At 33.2% G+C, this 21,240-nt stretch overlaps 1 protein-coding gene across 5 annotated transcripts in view; it reads left to right on the forward strand.

Annotated features, from left to right (window-relative positions):
- Window positions 1–21,240, forward strand: part of Lrp1b (LDL receptor related protein 1B) — a 1,866,674-nt gene that overhangs the window by 213,415 nt on the left and 1,632,019 nt on the right. The gene's annotated exons all lie outside the window — the stretch shown is intronic.

The following is a 21,240-nucleotide window of genomic DNA, read 5'->3' on the forward strand; positions in this document are numbered from 1 at the left end:
AAAGGATAATAAGCTGATATGCCATCTCAGTAGCATTTTATGTAAAATATAGAATAACAAGAGTGAAACCCATTAAGAATTATACTGCTTTTTATCATCACCTCTAATTCTACACAATGTTCTTTTTAAATATTTCTGTCCACTGGGATAACCTTTTTTTATCACTTAACAAAAATGAAAAAGAATAGCATTATGATACTTGGACAGGAAGAGAAAGATAATATCTCTTAAAGGCTTTTCGATATTAACATTTCAGATTTTGTTTTGTTTTGTTTTTGCTGTCGTGGGGCTTGAACTCTGGGCTTGGGCACTGTCGCTGTGCTCGTAAGCTCAAGGCTAGCACTCTACCTCTTGAGCCACAGTGCCACTTCCGGTTTTCTGGTGGTTAATTGGAGATAAGTGTCTCAAGGACTTTCCTGCCTGGACTGGCTTTGAGCTGTGATCCTCAGATCTCAGCCTCCTGAGTAGCTCGGATTACATGTGTGAGCCACCAGGGCCAGTCTTAACATTTCAATATTAACATTTTAGTTATGGCTAAATTATACCTATGCTATAGTGAATGAAAACTGGATCAAGGTATTTTAAAATATTATAGAGTTTCTATAAGTAAGAACTGAAGGAGTTAATGCAAGTTGAAAGAGTATCTAACAAATTCACAGAGTTTCTTGACTAATGGTAAATCATAGTAGCTATTTGGTAATTTAAATATAAACTATTATTACGTATGTAAAGAATAGTACTTCTGAAAGTGAAGTTTTAAAACAGGTCAGAACCTTAATGTGATTTCATTTATTTTAGTTAGCAGGGGGTGGAAAGGTGATATACAACATTACAAAGCTTTCTGAAAGTGAGATGCAAATTGTAATCATTTTATGAAATTGAAGCCTAAGACCCATTGTTATAACACTTTAGCATATCTATAGATTTTAGAAACCTAAGTACTTAGAATGTTCCTAATAAAAATATAGGTTAATTAGAGGTTGCATCAGAAAAAAAAAAGTTTACTTCTAAAACTATTGCCTCCAAAACAAGTAAAGTTAATAAATCGGACTGAAATTTAATGTAGCATTTAAGCTTTTGAACTCTCTTACCTTTTTCATTTCAAAACTACAAAACATTCCATTTTAAAATCTAGTGTCTATGCAAAATTACACCGGATCTGTGTTTAGTACATGCCATTAGTTTCTGGATCTAACTCACCATACCTTCAGGAGAAAAGATTAGATTGTTAAATTCAAATAAAAAAATAATTCATTCTTGATTAAGAAAGCAATTCTAAATTATCTAGCAGTAGAACTGTACATAAACAAAAACAAACAAAGCAATGGCAACAACAACAACATCTACCATCTCAACAACACTCTACATTCTTGAATCTGGTTGTCTATATTTAAAAGGCATTCTTCCCAGATGCAATATGTAAGATCTTTGCCACACCAGATAAGTAGTCTTCCCGTCTGCTTATGGTTCCCGGCTTCCATTAAATCAGTGTGCTGTGACATTTGTAAAATGTAGTCCTCTAAAGAAAATACACCGTGTCTGGACACTATGTTATACAAATGGCTGCACAAAACAATTTCAGGCGCTTTGGTAACCTGAAATCGTGTTTAGAAAAATATATTGACAAATACAACCATTAAATCAATAATATTGATTGAATTGTTGTTTCAGGTTTAGTTTGTGTTTTTCCACAAAGTGACATTGTAAAAGAAAGGTAGATATGTAGTCTTCTCAAGATAGCATTAAGCAGAGTATGGACCCAAAGTGCTGGAAGACAAGAAAACTTACTGTTAATGTAGAACTACCCACTGTTAAAGGTTGACATCATACTGCTTCTTACATTTATATACATTCCTAAGAACTGCCAACTAAACAGCCATTCAGTTTAATAAACAAAGAATATTGCCTGAAGAACCTGTCAATCCTGGTTACATCAAAACCACACTTATCTGTTTATTGAAGAATATTAACAAAGATGATTTTTTTTGATTAGTAGTCAATTAGCAGAAACTTTGGAATGTTCACCAAGACTACATATTGTGCTAGGAATAAAGAACACTTAACAGGTAGGAGTGTACAGTGTTAAGCATCATACTTTAATTATCTTTGAATTCTTGTCCAGAAATTAAAGCTTAAGACTACTCCAGAAAGTTACAAACATTTATTGACTAGCATTATGTAATTACATTATGTAATTACTGTGATATGAGTTTATTAAGCTCATCATTGGCAGGAAGACAGATAGGTCACTTTTTCTTACTCCACTGAACTTAAATACATGTTTGAAAAAATATAAGTCTATTATTGAAAGCAGAATATCTTTTTGTTTCAAATATAAAATTCATTTTTCCCCAATACTCCAAATTTCCAGTGATGATGAACTGAATCTACATATAGCTTATATTTGTTACATTAGAGTAAAAAAGACTTAGGGACACACACACACACATATATGCACATATATGTATATATATATACATATACAAATGTATATATTTCCTTCCTATGGAAACTAGATTTCATTCCATTATGAATAGAAATAATATGGATTTATTCAAAATGTACCTATAGCTGCTTTTTTCTCCTCCACTGTCTGTTTTCAATTTTTTAAACATAGTAACATTTCATTAGAAATACCTTTCTAATTTGTGAAGAATACATTGTGAGTTGTGTACATTGCCATCAATCATTCAGCACTCCATAGTAGGTTTTTATGAGGCCTTTGGGTTTAAGCCCTCCTGTTCATTAGTTAACTAGTCACTGAGGAATACACTCATGAAAATCTATCTAACGCATAAAACAATCCTGTGCTGCAAACAGTGGTAGAGCTCACCTAAAGCACTTGAATTCTATGCAGTCAACATATTTTTCAAAATAAATTAACTTTGTCATCCCTACTCTTCACCATTTGTCTCTTATCTTCCATCTTAAATATTTGTAAATATTTTCTCTTACTCTTATGCTGAGTTGTCATCATCACTGTCAGTGTGGTATTAGTGAGAAATTCATGACTGTGACAAAGTAAAATCTACCATAAGCTTGCAGTATGATCGGGTTTTCTGTTTGTTTGGAGCAAGTGTTTCTAACATGAAAATCATAAAAATCTTCAAAAGCTCTTAAGATTATCAGTATACATTGGTTTGTCAAATAATTATACAACTGCTTTTGTAAAAATTACTAAACAGACTATCTAGTAGTGTGCTGGCAAATGTTTAACATCTGACCAAAAAACATTTTCTGATTTCATTGGCATAAAGACTACCAACATTACTACTTTTTGCTTTTAATTTGTCTTTATTTTGACAACATTTCAGCATATTAATTTGTATTAAATCTATGAATAAAGCAAGCTTACTCTATTCCATTTAAGTATGATGTTATATGTAATGCTTATTGGTCATGAATTTCCATAAGTGAGCATATACTGGTCTAGTTTCTTTGTCTGAACCTGCCTTAATTTCTTTTTGATCATGAGTTATTCTATAACATTCTCTGTTCATTGAACATGTATTTATATATTCTTTTGTTTTCATTTTTATAATGGAAACATTGTATGCCTTGTTGTTGTTTCTATGTGGACAAAAGCAATACAGATACCTGTTTTCTTAGGACAGTTCCAGTTATTGCTAGTTGTCTTAAGTAATAAGTAATAATTCCCTTCCCACCTCAAAGTTTTTTGTGTCATGAATTGTGAAGTCTCAGACCAATAGAAAGTTTGAAAATATTTTTCTCTGAATTATTTTTTCACGTTCCAAGATCATATAATTTTTATTGATGAGCTCAAGAATTTCAGTAAAGTATGCTCAAAGATGATTTTTTAAATTTAATCTGCTCCCATTTGCTTAGTTTTCTTTTTTTTTTGCACAATTTATTTCATCAGTGGTAAACAAAAAATATCAGCCATCATCTACTTTAAAATATTTCTTCACCTTCTCTTAATTCAGACTTTTGATCGTACAAATTGTCACTGTTCTTAAATTTAAATTTTTTGTTAATTATATTATTTATTATTCTTATACATGTACTTTCTAATTTACTAATCCTCTTACTAATACTAATTCACCATTAGGCTTTGAGTATTAATAATAATATTTTTACTTCTAGAAAAATAGCTATTTTCTGATTTATTTTAAAAACTATTTTAGCTATTTTATTTACTTCTTTTTAAATTGTGAAACATAAAATAGCAGTTTTGTCTGTGTCAGATAATCTTTCTGTTTGAAATCATCTTATCTACATCTCTCTTCCATCTTTTTCCATGCGTTCTCACCCAAAGCAGATTATTTTTCTATGCTGTTAGTGATTGTCTTTTTTAAATAAAATCATATGATTCATAAAGTTATTTGTTCCTACAGTTGAATCCTTTGAGACCAAGCATTAAGTATAAGTGCAGAGTAATGGTACTTTGAATATGCTGTTTATAACTTAGAACTAATTTAAATTACATACTTAGATTCAGTTATTACTTGAGTGTTTATTGTCTAGTCATCTTCATTTTATTTTGGTTTTGTTCATGCTAGTCTTTTTACAGGATGGAAATTTCTATAGTAAAAGAAATGGGTTATGAATTTTTACCAACAATTTCCTTCTCAGTTCTATGTTTTGGAGATTTAGGTTTTGCTCCTCCTTGGCATTCATGATGTAGAACTTGGTTGTGGTCATTTAGGGAGTAAATTGATGTCATTTTGTAGGTCTCTAGTTTTGTCTCTTGATCCCTATTCCCAGAAACCTTCAAAACTGAACTGAGCTGCCCTTTATTAAGCAAATAGACAGAAGACTTAAAAATGATATGTCATTCCCTTTATTTCTCCACTCCTCTGCCTTTGCTTAGATTTTGACCTAAGAGAATTTCTTACTGTCTTACAAGATCATTTTTAAAAATATTGAATAGCATGATTTCTTCCAAAGTTGAAATACTAATCTTGTTATACCATAATGGAAAGGATTGCAGTTTTTCCAAAGATTTTTAGCTGTAATATCATAACTTCTTCAGTTTTATTTTCATTAAAAAATTAAATATAGCTGGATTAAACATACCCAAGTATATAATGAATTAACTACTTAAGTATGTCATATATAGCTTAAATGTCTGAATTAGTCTGTAAATTTATTTGGATTTGGGGAAGATATACTGATAATACATATTCCTGACAAATAATTAGAAATAATGGTTTTTAATTAAGTGTGATTTTTGAGCTCTACTTGTATTGAAACAATAAAGGAAACATAATAATTATTTGATGGTTTCATCAATAAATAGAAAATGACAAGCATTAGAAAACATAATTTTTTAAATGCACTGTCTATAAAAACTGATGATTGTGTGAATAATGAACTGGAAAATACAAACTATTTTGTGATAATTATGTAATACTTTTATAGATTTTTTTATTCAGGGTATATTCTTTTATATACTTGCTTATTTTAGTAAGATTGATACATTCTTTTCTTTTTATTATATATATTGTAAAAATACTGTATGGAGGGGTTACAGTTACATGAGTAAGGTAATGAGTACATTTCCTATTGAGCATTGTTACCTCCTCCATTGTTTTTCCCCTGTCATCCCTTCTCTCCCTCCTCTCCAGCTCCCCACTCCACCCTGAAGTTGTAAAGTTTGTTTTCAACATAAATATCCCTTTAAGAAACTGACATATAGTTAAAAATTTATTATTGTGGCATTTGGGCCATATAAATATTACAAAAAGCTGTATAAAAGTTTATAAGAATTTGCATCACTTCCGACTTTTGTAGTTAATGCTTTGTAACAACCAAACTTAAAATGTAATTTCAAATTTCTTTTCTTATGAGATATACTTGTACAAGCATTACATGGCTTTGCAAAGGAATCTTTTATGTATGAATCTGAGTATGTTTTATAGAAAGTGGAAAATTGAGGGCTTACATGGATTAAGAAGGAGACTCAGATATTCAGAGGTCCAAAGTCATCACTATGCTTCTTATATTAATAAGAACATATTCTTTGCTTTTATTGTAGTTCTTTGCAATTGCAAAGGACTGAAGAGTGTATTCTGTTATTTTTTTAAGATTCTCTTCTCAGGGTAAAATACTAAATGTATAAAACTAAGCTGTGGCTTTCCTAAAAACAAACAGATTTATTTAGAAAGGTGATAAGCTGATAAATGAGAAATATGAAATATTTACTGAAAGTTACGTCCTAGTTTTAAAATTACAGATTGCTCAAGTGAATGTTACTGCTGTCTTTCTGGTTATTTGTAAGTTAAGGATATTAGGTGAGTGCATATTTTATTTTAACTTCTGAAGTGATTGTTTCCAGCTCAGTCTGTCTAGTCTCTAATTATAGCCAGTTACCTTAAAAAGGACAAAGCCTTTATCACCACTTTTCTGTTCAAACATCAGGTTAGCGTCCACTGCTTACAGAAAAAAAGGTAGCAAGTGTTTTATATTAGAAAGTAGAACAATCTACAGCTCCACATTTTTGTTTGTTCTATTCATTCCATCATGTCTCTACCATGCCTATGTTATAGTAAACTTCTTAAATTTCCATTCCAAAATGCACTTACTTTGAAATTAACATCTTTTTCATATAATGCTATATACCAAGTTATGTATATATATATATATGTATATATGTATATACGTAGGTATGTAGGTATGTATATATGTATCTATCTATCTCTGTTCATCTATCTTTAGGTATAGCTAGCTATAGATTATTTCTATAATTATTTATATATTGTTTATTTAAATTTATTTGTTAATTTTATGTTTATTTACTTTTATTATTTTTTCTATAGCTAGCTACCTATTACTATCTCAGTGGACATATCTGCAGTTTGCTCTTCCCTATATTTTAATTTGTCATATTTGGTACATGCAAAATGTATTTTAAATCATCCGTAAGAATTGAAATAATTCTCTAGAACTGTATATATATTTTTGGTGAAATAATTCCCTTGGTGCAAAAACACATAAGTAGATATACATGTTTTTGTAGATTGTGTGTACATGCTCCCGAGAGAATGCCACAATTCATTCATATTTCAGATTGAGACAAAGCATGAGACCTCCAGGAAATGAACAGAACAGTATAATTTTCATTGACAAACTTTTGTATTTTAATAAGAAGTTTTACAATCTACTGAGTAAAAATATTAGACTATGAGAAAAGGTGATGCTGAAGTCTGGCTCTAATGAGGATGACATCATTGAGTACTAATGTCTTATCAGGGAAAGGAAATTTTGCCTAGAGAAATTTTAATTTCTTCTACTTTTAAAGTGTAGTGCTCTTAAAGATACTATATAGGAAAAAATGAATGTCTTTCTGACAGGTAGTGAGATAGTCTAGGTCCCAAACAAACATTATAAATTTATCATAGGCCAACATCACAATTATGTCTTCTAGCATACCATCACTCTGATTAAGATGTATTTTGGAAAATTGTTATTTTTTAATGATTGATTTGTAAACTACAATTACTGAACATTTGACTGCACAAATCAGTGGAGCAGTTGATTAAATCATCCCAGAGTGTCTTAGAAAGTAATATTTCTATGAAGTCCCTAAGAAGTAACTTCCATGGTAGTGTTTTGTCCAATAATTGTGGCATTTAGGACAGATAAATGTATTCTGTGCTGCAATGAGTCTCCCTTGTTGACTTAATAGGTCAAACTTTGTTTATAAAAATGTGAAAATTAAGCTAAAGAGAATATTGTTATTACAATGATGTAGATCAAATACATAAATCATTAATATTTTTATGTAGGATTGATTGTAACTATTGCTTAGCCCTTAGATTAATATTTAAAAGCCCCAAGACATTTTCATGCACCAAATTTTATCTTTTTGTACATGAGGCTCAGGGCCTGTGCACTGTCCCTGAGCTCTTTTGCTCAAGACTAGTGCTTTACAACTTTGAGCCACACTTCCACCCAGATTATTATTTTTTAATATTGTCTAAGTTTTTAAAATAGAAGATGTGGTGCTTCATTGTGCTAGAACGCACCGTAGGTCTCTGGAAATGGCATGGAAATTGAAAGGTCTGTCAGGTCATTAATAGACAAAATAAACAAGTCTTTATTTTCTGCAATAAATTATTTCTACAGACTTCAGCTCCTCACCATAGTTTGGGAATTACCACTCCCTAGGCTGTTCTAAGTCAACACTCAATTGTTTTTCATCTGTCATTCTACTTTTTTTTTTTTTTTTTCGGTCGTGGGGCTTGAACTCTGGGGCTGGACGGTGTCCCTCTGCTCTTCAGCTCAAGGTAAGAGCTCTACCGCTTGAGCCACAACGCCACTTCCGGTTTTCTGGTGGTTTATTGGACATAAGAGTCTCATAGAGTTTCCTGCCCCGGCTGGCTTTGAAAGGCAATCCTCAGATCTCAGCCTCCTGAATAGCTAGGCATGAGCCACCGGCGCCTGGCTTCATCTATCATTGTTTATGCTTTGATGGAAGGTACAGACTGATTTTAGTCATTTCTGAAACCCAAATACTACACTTGTTTTCTGTACACATAAAAATTAACAAGTATTCAAAAAACAAATTAAATGAATGTCTTTTCACAGTGTTCGTGTGTGTGCGTGCGTGCGCGCACCAATTCTAAGGCTTCAATATACAGCTTAAGTGCTGTCCTTTCACTCTTTTACTACAAGGCTTGTACTCTACTACTTAAGATACCGCTACAACTTTTCAGTTGTTAATTGGAGAAAAGAGTCTTATGGACTTTCTTGTTTTGGATGACTTTGAACCATATTCCTCAGACCTCAGTCTCCTGAACATTTAAAATTGAAGGTGTGGGCTACTGGTCCACAGTTTTCATTTCCACAAAATATTTTACTTCACTATGTATGGGTGCATTGTGCTAAGAGATTTAAAATAATTAAAGCATCCCAGAAAGTTAGGGATTTTTATATTTTGCATCTAAGTGTAGGAATAAAAATTTTAAATTAAAATTCTCTAAAACCAGAAATGCCCACAATAAATTCTTTTTCTTTTTCTTTTTTTTATTATTGTGAACATACTGTACAGAGGGGTTACAATTACATGGGCAAGATGAGTACATTTCTTATCAAGCATTTTTTCTATGGTAGGGCACTCACATATAATACAAATGTACAGATGAATGAAGAAATGCCTACCTGAAATGTTATTGTCATGGTTCTCTTTCTATATTTTTCAGCTTTAAAATGTTTTATTTTGGAAAATTTTTCTCTCACATGCTATTCTGGGTTAGACACTGAGCTAGGCTCTAAAGATTGAAAGGGAAATCTGTCACCTCCCAACCCTCCTTCAAGGAGCTGGCACCTTTGCAGGAAAGGATCAGACATATGTTTTGCTAATGCCAGGGTGTGCATGGTACTCCAGTGTTCAACCTGGGTCATAATAGCACACAATTAGCCATCATCTGAAAATATTAATTGAAGATACAGATAAAAATGGTCCAATTTTCAAATGATTTTGTAGTTTTAATTGTTCAACTATCATTATACATAATTGACTTTTCTATGTAATATGATAATAATTTTTTGGGGGAGGGGTCTGGTCGTGGGGCCTGAACTCTGGGCCTGGGCACTGTCCCTTAGCTCTACAGCTCAAGGTTAGTGCTCTACCACTTGAGCCACAGCGCCACTTCCAGTTTTTTTCTTTTTGCTTATGTGGTGCTGAGGAATCAAACCTAGGGCCTCATGCATGCAAGGCAAGCGCTCTACCACTGAGCCAGCTTCTCAGCCCCATTATTATAAAATTTGAAGATATAAATATTAACCAGAAAAATATACCTATGAGATACTTTGATGAGTGTGTGTTTATATGTTGTTCAGATATCATTCTCATTGGTTATTCTAGAGAATATAGTGATATACTTAAGGATGAATTTGTACTTTTTTTTTTGTCAATCATGGGGCTTGAACTCTGGGCTTGGGTGCTGTCCCACAGCTCTTCAGCTCAAGGCGAGCACTCTATTATTTGAGCTACAGCACCACTTCCAGTTTTCTTGTGGATTATTGGAGCTAAGAGTCTCAGGGACTTTCCTGCCTGGGCTGGCTTTGAACCATGACCCTCAGATCTCAGCCTCTTGAGTAGCCAGGATTACAGGCATGAGCCACCAGAATCTAGAAAATTTGTACATTTTATCTATTTGTTTGTTTTGTTTTGTTAGTGTTGGCAATAGGGGCTTGAATTCAGGGCCTATGTAATGTCCTTGAGCTTTTCTGCTCAAGGCTAGTTCTCTACTACTTGAGCCAAACTCACTTGAGGTTTTGTTGTTTCTGTTTTTGTTTTTCTTTATTTTTAGTTATTTGGAAATAAGAGTTTTACTGACTCTCTTGCCTACTCCATGTTGGCTTCAAACCTCAATCCTAAAACCTTGGGCATCTGAGTAACTAGGATTACAGGTATGAGTCACTGGTCCCTGGAAAAAATGGTAACAGGTTTTTTTTGGTTTGTTTTTCAGTTGTGGGGCTTGAACTCTGGGCTTGGGCACTATCCTTCTGCTCTTCAGCTCAAGAAGAGGGCTCTACCTCTTGAGCCACAGTGCCAATAATGGTTTTTTAATGGTTTATTGGAACTAAGAGTCTCAGGGACTTTCCTGCCCGGGCTGTCTTTGAACCATGATCTTCAGATCTCAGCCTCCTGAGTAGCTAGGATTACAGGTGTGAGCCACCGGCGCCTGGGGTGAATAGTTTTTATATTGACTTTTTCCCTAATTCTTGTAAAGTTTGACACTGTATATCCTTTATGAGGGCATTCACAGCATTTGGAAGAGCAATGCATTTTTCTAATTCCAATTCCTGAGTTTCTGTTTGAGGCTGTGAATGCCTTTGGAAAATTCTTGACACATAGCATCTAGGTTAAGATCAAGATTATATAGAACAAACTACAAGCACTTTAAGTCAACTTTCTATTGCTCATGCATAAGCAGATACCCTTGATGAATTAAATTTATGGATTCAGAAGGGCTTCAAGATTATAGCAAACTAAGTTAATCAAGCTCTATGGTTAATTTGAGACACTGTGACCCTGATTTATATGTTTTGGCCCTGGACCAAGAATCTCTGAAGCCAAAGTAGAGAACTTCCTTGATGCAATTATCTTCTACTCTTTCTGCTCTATCTGCTCTATGTTTTATATCTTTTTTTTTCTATTTCAAGACATAAATTCTGCTGCATGATTCTTAAAGTTTTCTTGAAAATTGCCAATTTCAGACTTCCCATATGCCAAGTTCTGAAACATTATTTCAAAGCCAAATTCAGAAATTCTTTCGCTATACATGAATTCATTTAATTCAAGATGTCTGATTTTAGATGTACACAATCTTGGCCTTGCTAATTTCAAGTGTATTGATTAAATAATGATTATAACATCAAGAGACTGTAAAATAGAAAGTGTTGAACCACTGAAAATTATTATTGAGACTGTTGAAATCACTGTTGCCCTAAATGGACACACATCAGTTAAAGTTTGTATTTCTCCTTTGATTCAGTGTGTTGATTCTTATTTAAAATGCATGACTATCTTATTTTACATAAGCATAGAATACAAATATTCAATATATAAAACAACTTTTGTATGAAAACTTCTGTTTGTGTGTGTGTGTGTGTGTGTGTGTGTGTGTGTGTGTGTGTGTGTGTGTGCGTGTGTGTGTGTGTGTGTGCAGGTTCTGAGATTGGAACTCAGAGCTAGAGAACTCTCCCTTAGTTTTGTCACTCAAGGCTGGTTTTCAGCCACATGTGCCATACCTGATACACTCCTGGCTACTTTTCTGGTTAATTGAAGATAGTAATCTCATGGACTTTCCTGCCAAGGCTGGCTTTGAGTCAGAATCTTCAGATCTCAAATTCTTGAGTAGCTTGAGTTATGTGCTGTCACTTGCATTTATCTTGAAATAGTCATCTTTTTTGTGAAGAAAGAAATTCTGTAATGTTGGAATTGTTTATTTCTTTAATGCATGAGAAGCACTCCCAATGGTTATTTTAGAACCATACCTGGTCTTATACATTGGAAGTCATTTTCTTCCATTATGAATGATTTACCTACTACTTCTTTGAAGACAATGAATGACAAAGTGACTACTGAAGTGAGCTGAAATTAGGCAAATTTGAACAGAAAGAGGAGAGAAAAATACCTGATGGATACCATGTAATATATCAACTACTTTGGAGCCGACAGTAGTTTTTGTGACAAGTTTCAGTTTGTCTCACAGTTTTATAGGGTTTTGATCTTCTATCTTGAGATGAAGAGTGAAAAACAGGAGAAAATACAAATATGGTTAGTGAGTAGAAATCAACAAATATTCATGATTCTCCTATCGGTTTTCAGGCAAAACAAAACAAAGTCTCATCAATAACATTAACAGGCTGCTATATATATTAGAATTCTTGGTTGCATCCAACTGAAAATTACAGCAGAAAGAACTTTCTGGAAGAATAGCTGAGAAAATTAACAGGAAGTTTGGAAGAATTAATTTATTGAAAAGGAATAAAAAGAAGTGTGACATACTTTTAATGGATAGTTCCCATTTGTGAACCGAAACATCAATATGTCTATTTTGTAATACAAATGTTCTTTGAGTCAAGTGCTTCTCACTCTTGTCTATAATCTTAACTACTTGGGAGGGTAAGACAGGAATGTTCATAATTCCAGGACATACTGGGCAAAACAGATTATCATCACTACTCAAGAAAGAGCTAGATCAAGTGGCACATGTCTATTATTCATGGGACACATAAATAAGTGGATCACAGTCCAGTCTCAAGCTTTGGAAGAAGCCGGGTATGATTTCAAAAATGAAAAGCTTAAAAAAAAGAGGTCCAAAAGTGTGGGTTAGTGATGTAATTATTTCTTAGAAAACACAAGGCCATGAGTTCAAGGCCCAATATTTTCATAATAAAAAAGAAAGAAGAAGCCAGGCACCAGTGGCACATGCCTGTAATCCTAGCTACTCAGAAGGCTGAGAACTGAAGATCACGTTTCAAAGCCAGCCCGAGCAGAAAAGTCCTTGAGACTCTTATCTTCAATAAACCACTAGAAAACCGGAAGTAGCGCTGTGCCTCAAGGGTAGATTGCTCACCTTGAGCTGAAGAGTGCAAGAAAGAATATTATGTCTTGAACAAACTCTTTACAGTTTTTCTGTGTTTCTGTGTTTGTTTGTTTGTTTGATCTCGGGGCTTGAACTCAGGTGCAGGACACTGTCCCTGAGCTTTCCTTGCTCACAGCTAGTTCTCTACCACCTTGAACCATAGCGCCAGTTCCGGGTTTCTGATGGTAATTAGAGATGAGTTTCATGGACTTTCCTTCCTGGGCTGATTTTGAATCATGATTCTAAAATCAAAGCCTCCTGAGTACTTAAAATTACAGGCATGAGCTACTGGCACCTGGCCAGGTTTTTTTTTTAATGAGACAGAAATAATGTACAAAGTTTTGTGAAAATACAGTTTTCTTTTTTAAGGTAAAGACTTTGGTTATAAATTGTAGTGAGAATTTTTCTTCCTTCTTTGCTTACTTTCTTCTTTTCATATTTTTTTGTTTCCTTCCTTCCTTGTCTCCTTTTCTTAACTACTTTCTTTCTTTCAAGTTTTCTTCCTTTGCAGGTAATGAAGATTAAACTCAAACCTTGAGTCCTGTCCCTTACCTATTTTGCTCAAGGCCTAAACTCTATCATTTGTGACACAACTCCACTTCAGCCTTTTTTGGTAGTTAATTGTACGTAAGTGTCACATGGACTTTTCTGTCCAGGCTGGATTTAAACTATAATAATCAGATCTCAGCCTGATGAGTTGTAAGGGTACAAGGGGAGAGCCACTGGTGCCCATCTCATACATAATTTATTACTATTAATGTAAGGATTTCTGAGTAACAAATCATTTCATGTTGTTTAGGAACATCACTACCTAGACCTAGAGTCTTATATTGTGCAAATATCAGAAAGTGTTTAGTATGAAAAATAAGACATACTTAAGGAGAATCACATATGTAAAAAATTACATGCTAATTCCAATGCAAACCTATTATCAACTAACATATTTTCAACATATCTACAGAAAAAGACTAATTTCAATGCAGGTTATGAAATAAATCTTTCAGGTACTTAGATAAATGATTATGTGAGATATGTAGAAATTGGATGGGAGAGGTATCAACAGTAGTAAAAATTGGCTGTTTTATCATTTAGTTACTTTTTTTTTCAGAGTTTGAAGACCTATAGTACTGTAAATATTTCCAGTTGGCTGACTTTATAAGAACTGTGCTCTTGGAAACAACAGAGTAGAGCACACAATTAAATTAACACTCTCAGTGAACATGTATAAAGCATGTATTCCAACACATGCATTTGTTAAGCCACAAGGCTTAACACATGTGGACACATGTGTTAAAGGATTATAACCTCTGCATTTACTAGGTCACTTGGGACATCTAGTGAGCCAACTCTCTGACAACCTCTATCAGTAATACTAATCTGAACATTTCCAAAAATATATATACTTGGATAACCCTTTCTGTACTTTATTTCCTGAGATAACATTCAATGTCATTAAGAAGAGGAATTCTTGAGACATTGATATCTTATGTATCAAGATGACATCAGTCATTAAAAAGCAATGAGAGAACTGTGTCTATAATGACAGTATTAATTTTCAGTTACCTAATGTTGAGATACATGAAACATTCACAGTTCATTTCTCTGTGTTTCTCATAAATCTTTACAACTGCCTTATCAGAAAGAAGCTATTATCCCTAAAGGAGACATAAAGATGTTAAGTAATTTGCCAAGGTTACTCTACGAATATATACTTGGCTGCTAGAATTTAAACCAAGATGTTCAAAGTCTGTATTCTTTCTACCAGGATTTGTAGAGGTTAAAAATGACCTAATAGATTTCCTTGCCCAGCAGAGCCAGAAATTGCTTCCAGAGGCATGTCTATATTAGCAGCATGAAGTTGATCCCTATGTGATAATTGTACCATTAATGTAATAGAAATATTGAACAACTCAGGACTTGCTGACCCCAGGCTAAAGTGTAAAGGGGAGAAATATAATAGTCTCCTGCTAGTTTCAACTGGGGTCATTTCCAGGACATTTTCTAGCATAGACATTAAGAATCTGATATAACATTCTTATAATATTCTTTTATACATGTGCTCAGCTTTGCACAAATGGGTTTATGAATTCTTTGTCTGTCTTTTAGAGAGTGTTTTATGGGAGTTAGATATGTACTTTTAGTACTTTTGACTACAAGAGTTTTGCCATTGAGCCAAAAATGCATGTGGTTTATAAAACTCCTAATTTATAATTGTATAGTCTTTTAATCAGGATATTCTAGGATATAAACAAACTCATGCAGAAACAAAAAAAAATCTGTTGGTAGTTCTTTTAGAATGTTTTAGAAACTGATTTTATTAATGAAGTTAGTTATATATTTGATATTCAGTTACATACATCTATATACAATTTGAAATTAGCATACAAATGTAGGCCACACCTCCTATTAAGAATAGAAAAAAATTTCAAGTGGTGTAGCCTTGATTTATTAACCAGACTGACACATTTTTTTTATTATAATGTCTATTCCACAATGAATAAGTCTGCTTTTTAGACTTGTCATATCCTGTTGGGACAGCTGGTAATTATAGAATCAAGGTAAATTGTCCTCTGTTTATAAAGCTATAAAATAGATAGTAACCAATTAGTATAAATATACAGCCCATTCTTTGAACCAAAAAGAAATGTCTAATTTCAATGTCATTTTTCTATTTTCCTCCCCCTTTCTATTCTTCAGCATAGGGTTGTACATTAAAGCATATGATTCTTCTTCTCAAAATGAAAAGAACCTGCTGTAATTCAAGAAGACAGAAGAGTCTTGAATAGTATTCTTTTCCTATGAATAGGAAATTACAAGATCTTTGGGAAGCATAGTCATATTTGGGAGCAATGCCCTAATTCACTCCCTTATCATGACACTTTGCAGATTAAATATCCCTCCTTTTACTAAATTGGTTATGTTACCAGTACTAGAAAATGGGTCAGGAGAAAAAAAATGGCTGTTAAAACACCAAAATGCCTAACCCAGATTTCTCCCTTAGCTTGAACAAAATGACTATCCATGGGTTAGTTCTGGAGATTTTGAACAAAATGACTGTGACCTGTTGTCATCAAAGAAGGTTTAATCCATGAATGAATATCTTTGTAGATATTCCCTAACACTTCATATAATGTACGTTCTTAAATCACAGTAAATTCAAGGTTAAATTACCATAATGAGAAACTTGACATTTTTCTTTGATAGGAGAAGTCTGAAATATAAAGTCACATAAGCATATTACAAATAGTGAAAAAATAATAGGAGTGATTCTCTTAGAAGTTAATATTAACAAGCTAGCATGAAAAGCATTACCCATTTTTCTATGGAGAACTTTTTTTTGCCATATGAAAAAACTATTTTATGGCATTGCATAGGGCATGCTGTAGAAATGGCAAATCATTATCTCCCTTAGATTATTTTTAGAGCTATTATAATATCATTTTTCTGATTCATCTCTGATTTATAAACCTCTGAAATGAAGCCACAATGCATTGAGGGAAAGAAAGAGATGTAATGAGCAAGAAGCAATGCTATTCATTGGAGAAAATGTCATTGTGGTTACTATCACTATAACTATGTGTACTAGACGATGCTTCACCCACATTAGTAATTGCAGTCCTCTAATCTAGATAGATGAAGGAACAATTTTTACCATTCTTATGTTGCAGCTAAGGAAATGGAGGCAACTGCATATCATCTAAATTTGTGTCAACTTCTTGACTACAATAATAACTCTCAATGCCTTTGCAGCTCTTGATGTAAAGACCTAGAATTCCAGAATTCTATGGATGAGAATTCATTCCACTTAATACAATAATTACACAGTTTGTACTGAAAAATATCAAAGCAAGGAATGGATGCCTGGCAGTAAAATCCAAAGACAAGTCACAAAGAAAAGGATGATGAACTGTAGAAAATAGTTTTTTTTTTTTTTTTTTTTTTTTTTTTAGATCCGGTCGTGGGGCCTGAACTCTGGGCCTGGGTGCTGTCCCTCAGCTCTTCAACTGAAGACTAGCGCTATACCACTTGAGGCACAGTGCCAATTCCGGCTTTTTTCTTTTTGCTTATGTGGTGCTGAGGAATCGAACCCAGGGCCTCATGCATGCAAGGCAAACGCTCTACCACTGAGCCACCTTCCCAGCCCGAAAATAGTTTTCTTGACCTATACATAATTTGTCATTGACAAAAGTAATGCTGATTGCAATGAAGCAAAGTCTCCATAGCAGATGCTAAGATATACTAACTCAAAACAAGGCTGCACCTTTTGCCAGCTGGTTACAGCAAAGAAACATGGTTTTAATGATGTCCATTAAAAACACAGGCAATTTGTGTCGCTCTTGGTTTCAGCAGATATGGAGGACTCAAGTGATGTATTTTGTCCAGTGTTTGATTTTGATTTCAGGTATATCCAGGCCAAATTATTTTACAAGTTCATTAATATATATTCCCTAACAAAGTGAGATAATTTATTATTATGCCATATTGTATTGTAAATCTGTAAGCAACATATTTTAATGTGTCTATTTTTGTTCTTTTAATTTTCCCATTAACAAGGTCTCCCTCACATGTAAGACATTAAATCTTTATTCTAGATTTTTGTCCCTTCAGTGGGAATCCAAAACTCTTCTGAGGATTTATTGTACTACTCTATACTTAATATTTAAGAGAATTAAGATACTTAAGACGTATTTTGAGTGCTCAGTTTTGATGAGTCCACCATTAGCAAATTACATACAACAACTGAATTGCAGTGTCGAGAAATTTTATGTAGTTTAAATCCATATTACAAAACCTGAAATGACTTTGAAGGGGAAACATAAATCATCTTTACTATTCTAATCCTTTAATTTCTGTTATTTCTTCATTTTTTTCCTATCATTATTTGGTTTCAAGAAAATGAACTAGAATTAATATTTATTAAGGCAATTATTTTGGAAAGGATATTAATTTTTTAACTAAAATGGTTTTAGGGTAATGATTTTAGGGTAATCATTATGTATGTATTTTATTCCGAAATGTACACAAACAATGTCATGCACATTTATGAGAGGCTTTAGGGAAAAGGGATAAATTTACAAGTTTAAAACATGGATCTAAGACATAGAGTTCATTTCCTTTATAAGAATAAACATAGGGCTGGGAAGGTGACTCAGTAGTAGAGTGCTTGACTTGTATGCATCTGGCCATAGCTTCTATTCCTCAGCACCACATAAATAGAAAAACCTGGAAGTAGTGCTGTGGCTGAAGTGGTAAAGTGTTAGCCTTGAGCTGTTGCTGAAGAGCTGAGGGACAGTGCCCAGTGTTCAGGCCTCACAACTGCCAAAAATAATAAAAATAAAAAACAATAAATATAACAATTACTGCTAGGTTATAAGAACTAAAACAAAAGAACAAGTGTAATTTGTCATGGTTGTGGACAATAGAATATATATATATATATATATATATATATATATATATATATATATATATATTGCTGCTTTTGTTACTGTTGTTGGTCATGGGGCTTGAACTCTGGGCCTGAGCACTGTCCATCAGCTCTTCAGATCTTCAGCTCAAGGCATGCACTCTACTACTTGAGCCACAGAGCCACTTCTAGTTTTCTGGTGGTTAACTAGAGACAAGAGTCTCACGGATTTTCCGTTGGCTTTGAACCATGATCCTCAAATCTCAGCCTCCTAAATAGGATTACAGGCATGAGCCACTGGCGCCAGGATCAGTAGACTATATTGTAGATTACATTTTCATTTTGTGACTATGCATACCAAGAAACACAAATATCCAGCCATATTTTACCAACAGACATATATGAACCCTTTATTTTAAAGTAAATTTTTGCAACAATGCTTGATAAGAAATGTACTCATTACCTTGCTCATGTAACCCCTCTGTACAGTAATTTCACAATAAAAAAACTTATTAATAAATTTTTTGAAAAAGAAACAATCCTTAAAGATCTATTTTATTCAACATATTCTACACAAGTAATTTAAATTCAACCAGAAAGCTGCTTACTTAAATAAAATATTTTTCTTCTAAGCATAGACTCTCACATTTTTTGAGGATTCAAGAGAAGTGTGAATTTTTCAAAATATTCACATACATAAAGTATGCCATTAAAATGCAGCTTCTTTCATTATAATGTGTTAAGAAATACCACCTTACGTGGATGAGAAATTATAAATTTTGAACCTGGAACTGATTGTGCAGTTTCTAAAGTAAGCCATTTGTTATTAAAAAAAATCCATAACTTCCTGAAATAATACTTTCTAAAGTTACATACATGCTGAATTTTGAGTCTTTGGCTGGAATCTTCATGATAAATGTGAAGGAGGTAGTATTTCACAGGACTCTATCAAAGTGACTTTTTGTGGATTTTATCAATTGATAAAATAAAAATGTCAACAATAAGAATGGAATTTTGTTAGAGAGTGAAATAGCTAATACCAGGTATTCAAATAACCAGTGGAAATCATGTTACTAAAATGCAGATATACATTTAAAAATGTAAGTGTGCATTGTCTCAGTTGTAAGACTAAAAAATATAATGTCCAGGCTCACTGTTCATTTGTTGTTATTCCCACATTAATATAACCAGGATCTAGGGAAGTATCTATGATGTGTAAATAACTTTAAATCTTTAAAAATAACACAAAGTACATATGAATAACCTATAGTCTAACAGAGAATAAAATAATGCCTATAACTTTGCATTTGTTTACTTGGTTCAGTTTTAGATGTGCCACCAAAATCTAATTATCAGTGAAGGATAAATGACTTATATCTTTTCCTTCTCTTATGGTATTATCTTTACCTTGAAGTTTTCTGAAGTCTATATTCTTATTAATTCATATGACAAGGTCTTTTTTCCTAATTTTACTGCAAATGGAAGTTTGGCTTGTGCACTCAGAAATTTAATTCTAATCATATTTACATTTTATCATGTTACAGGTGAATAAGAAGTGACAAAAGGACTGGGAATGTGGACTAGTTGTAGAGTGCTTGCCTAACATTCATGGAGCCCTGGGTTCAATTCCTCTGTACCACTTGAATGGAAAAAGCCAAAAAATGGCTCAGTGGCTCGAGTGGTAGAGTGACAGTCTTGAGCACAAGAACTCAGGACAGTGTTCACGCCCTGAGTTCAAACCCCAGGACTGGAAAACAAAAACAAAAACAAAACAAGGAGTAATACTAAAATTAAATCAAGAAACAAGAGTGTGAGCATCATTCTGGTATTTTGCATGTGACTTAAGAGAATTTTAATAAAAATATTTAGCAAAGAAAGTAGGAGGAACATTTGAAAACATAAATTCTGAAGTTGTGGATTGAGTTAGAAACTAAGAAACTATCTAAGGTACAAGCGAAAGCAAATGTTTATAAGCACTAGAATTTGAAACCTTTCTGGAACAGTGTGTATTTTCCAGGAGGAATGTTTGCTTATAAATAGAGACCTACCTATTTAGTAGGATAATTAGATCATTCATGAGATGATTAATTTGGAAGTAGATACAGAAAAAGTTTGATACATTTAATATATTTTTTGTGAAAAAGCACAAGGTTTTACAAAGTAATCATAATATACATATAGATGTAATACTTTTCTGCTCTATTTTATAAGCCAAATTCATGTAGAATGATTAATATGTTTAGAGACCTTCAAAGTAATCATCATAGTGGTACATACGCCTATCCCAGCTATTCGGGAGGTAGAAGAGGAAGAATTTTCTCTGAGGACAGCATAATTCCAAAAAGAAATCACATATAAAAGATCACCTAAAAAATAAAGCATAGGGGACTAACTCAAGTCAGAGAATACATGTCTAGAAAGCATGAAGCCCTGAATTCAGACTCCTGTACTGGCAGAAAAAGGGAAGAGACTAGATACTTTCATATTGCTATGAAACCAGAATAGAAGCAGGAGTATTTTATAAACTATCAAGTAAAATCAAATGATTGTATTGTTCTGATTTAGGCACCTCATGTGTTGTGATACTTAGTCTTAAACGTCAATTTGATTGGATTGAGACACACCTACATTGGGGAGGTGCATCTGCATGTGCCCGTGAAGGTATAGTAGCTAATGAAGTAGGACTTCTCTGAATGTTAGTCTATCCTTCCATTGGGACCTCAGACAGACTAAGAGTAGGAAAAGGAGAAATCTTTCTTAGAAACAGGTCTT

This window comes from Dipodomys merriami, unplaced genomic scaffold, assembly GCF_024711535.1.
Source record: "Dipodomys merriami isolate MVZ:Mamm:240054 unplaced genomic scaffold, mDipMer1.0.p SCAF_1, whole genome shotgun sequence".
NCBI lineage: Eukaryota > Metazoa > Chordata > Mammalia > Rodentia > Heteromyidae > Dipodomys > Dipodomys merriami.